General features: G+C 44.4%; 1 pseudogene; it reads left to right on the top strand.

Moving 5' to 3' along the window:
- The first annotated feature begins 408 nt into the window (after positions 1 to 408).
- On the top strand, positions 409 to 1,269 carry LOC129688418 (60S ribosomal protein L34-like; annotated as a pseudogene).
- Positions 1,270 to 3,307: the final 2,038 nt, after the last annotated feature.

Below are 3,307 nucleotides of genomic sequence, written 5' to 3'. Positions count from 1 at the left end.
TCCTGCTTATGTAATGGTCCATCAACCTTTGGCTTTCATCACTTCCCTTTCTGAGTCCATCACACACTTTTAGACTGTGGCTGCAAGAGAGAGCTCACAAAGAATAACACTTCCAGACTTGTGCTCCACGGAATGACTGACCAGGGATGACCAGACCCTGCTGATCAACAGACGAACTCTGCTCTTCTGCTCTGGTTTTCATAGACATTAGCTGCCTTATTGTAGATTTACTTGCTGCGGTCTATTGACAATTACTTGGCTAATTGCAAGGGTTGTGTCTTTCTGGGACACTGTCCTTCAAAGCTGTCTGAGACCAAAGCTACTCCCCATAGAAGGGAAGGCTGGCTGTTGCATAAGTAACAAGAATAGTTGTGGCTCTTCAGGGGACACTGCTTAAAGGCACTCAACATGGTTCAGCATTTGACATGCCATCATAGGCTCTCCTACAGTACGGCCTGTAGCACAACTAGGCTCTTTTGAACCCCTGGCAACAGGATTGTTTCTTTTTTTTTTCTTTGTTTTTTTTTTATTTATTATTTATTACAATTTATTCACTTTGTATCCCAGCTATGGCCCCCTCCCTCATGTTCTTCCCAATCTGTCCCTCCCTTTTTCCCTCCTATGCCCCTCCCCTAGTCCACGGATAGGGGAGGTCCTCCTCCATTTCTACCTGACACTAGCCGCCTACCAGGTCTCATCAGGACTGGCTGTATTGTCTTCCTTTGTGGCCTGACAAGGATGCACTCACGCCCCCAGGAGGAGGTGATCAGAGAGCCAGCCACTGAGTTCATGTCAGAGACAGCCCCTGCTCCCCTTACTAGAAAACCCACTTGGAGACTGAGTCTATGGGCTACATCTGAGTCGGGGTTTTAGGTCCTCTCCGTCCATGGTCCTTGGCTGGGGTATCAGTCTCTGGAGGGCCTCCAGGGCCCAGGTTTTTTGTTTTTTGTTTGGCTTCATTGGATTGTTTCTTTTTATACCAAGAAAGTTTAAAGCATTTAAAGAAGGGAAAGCACCTAAATGAGAATTCAGTGTGTGCCCTGGCCAGCTTTGAGGGGTTCATGCTGTGAGACCTAATGTCCTTAATGTTCTTTGTCTAAGACAAAGAAGAGTGTCAGCAGGACCTACAGTGGTTCCACGTGTGCCAAGTGTGTCCATGACAGGATCAAGTGGGCTTTCCTTATTTAGGAACAGAAAATTGTTGTGAAAGTGTCGGAGGCACAAGCACAGAGTCAGAAAGCAAAATTAATATGCAACTTTTTTTTTTAAGTAATAAAAATCAACAGGTTTCGTATAAAAAACGAAAACCAAACAAACAAAAACCAAGATAGTATCCATAAGATCAACTTCTCAGGTATGTGGAGAGCTGGAAGTAGAATGAGCTACCAAGAAGGGCTGTTGTGGCTCCAGGCATTGACAGAGAGGCAGCCCACCAGACAGAGCTACCTTGGAAAAGAAGTGGTCCAGGGAACACATTCAGCAACCAGCTGAGTCAGCAGAATGCGAGAGCGTGTTATGAATGAACCCACTAGGCCCAGGAGTGCCCAGGATGTAAGCAAAGCATTGTTTCTGGATATGTCTGGTAGGGTGGTTCTGAAATAGATTTCCATTTGAACCAGCAAGGCTTATTAAGAAAAAAAAATTAAAAATCCATTCTCACAGCCTGTGGGTAGCCTGCATACAGGCAGGCGAGGCTGCTAATGGAACCCTTCTGGATCTCATACCGCATTCTTTTTGTTTGTTTTGTTGGTTGGGTGGCTGGTTTTGATGCCTTTTCGAGACAGGGTTTCTCTGTGTAGCCTTCGCTGTCCTGGACTTGCTTTATAGACCAGGCTGGCCTGGAACTCTTACTGCCTCTGCCTCCCAGAGTGCTGGGATTACAGGCATGCACTGCCATGCCCAGCTTTAGACTTTATTCTTTTCTGAATGTTTTACATGAGATGTCATGTTCTATGGCTTCCATGCCCCAGGATGTGCACAGTGCTACCACATCTGGATTATTAGCCTTTGGCCTTGGACTGAGGATTACATCATTGGCTTCCTAGGTTCTGAGGTTTCAGAATTTAAACTGAGTCAGCCTAGTCATTTTTCTCATTCTTTAGCTTAACAAATGGCCAGAGGCTTCTCAACCTTCACAGCTGTGTGATCCAATTCCCTCAATTAATCTATTCTTAGTCAGTCTGCCTGTCTTATCGATTTTACTTCCCCTTGGAATTTTAAGTAATTCATTTACTCAGCAATGCAAACTATCCATGAATCCAGGGCTCCAGACACACCTGGACTTGGCTGAGGTTAAGAACAAGGCACTGGCTACAGGGGTGATTGTCTAATAGAGCAGTTAATGCTTATGTCTAGGAGATGCCATTGCCTGGCAGAAGTGAAATGTTTGAGTATGGGCTATCAGAGAAAAAAAAAAAAGTGTTCAGAAAATGTGGAGCTTTTGTTATTAGGACAGACTGCCCTGGAATTCTTTTAGACCCTTTAATGTGCTGGTTAGCTAAGTTTTGTTTTTGTTTTTTGTTTTTTTTCCAACTTGACACAGAGTCATTTAGGAACAGGGAACATGAATTGAGGAATCACCTTCATCAGAGTGTCCAGTAGACAAATCTGTGATTTATTTTCTTGATCGATAATGAATTAATAGATGTAGGAAGTCCCAGACCACTGTGAGGAGTGCTGCCTCCTGGGCTTGGAGTGAACTAAAAAATAAAAAAACAGAAAGAAAGAAAGAAAGAAAGAAAAGTAAACAAATGATGGGGTGCAAGCCAGGAAGCACCATTTTTCATAATTTCTTTTTCAGTTCTTGCCTTCAGGCTCCTGTCTTGAGTACCTTCCCTGAGTACCCTCAGTCAAAAGCATACAATGAAATGAACCCTTTCCTCCCCAAGTTGCTTTTGGTCACGGCCTTTATCACAGCAATAGAGAAATCTAGTTAGTAGGGTCAAGTTGAAGCTAACCCTTAGGGTGCTGCTGAGACCGAGTATAGGTCAAAAGCTCAATTATGGAGGATGGCGTGAACTCAGAAAATGGGAATGATGCAGACCTGGCCCAAGGACTGAGAAGATACAATCCTGCTTTTGTTATCCAGCCATCTATCCACTGGTGCATGCATGGATCCATCCATGTGCCCATTTATCCATGCACGCATGCATACATGCATGCATGAATGCACCCACTCGTCTATCCATCTGTCTTTCACTCCACTAAGCCTTCCTGAGCACCTTTTCTCTGTGCTGGGCTTGAGCTAATGTTTCTTGTGACTTTATACAGTCACTAGGATCACAGTAAGACCACACTGTGTGTTCTG

Source organism: Psammomys obesus, unplaced genomic scaffold (assembly GCF_907164565.1).
Source record: "Psammomys obesus unplaced genomic scaffold, mPsaObe1.curated_primary_1811, whole genome shotgun sequence".
NCBI lineage: Eukaryota > Metazoa > Chordata > Mammalia > Rodentia > Muridae > Psammomys > Psammomys obesus.
This window is presented reverse-complemented; position numbering and strand designations above follow the sequence as displayed.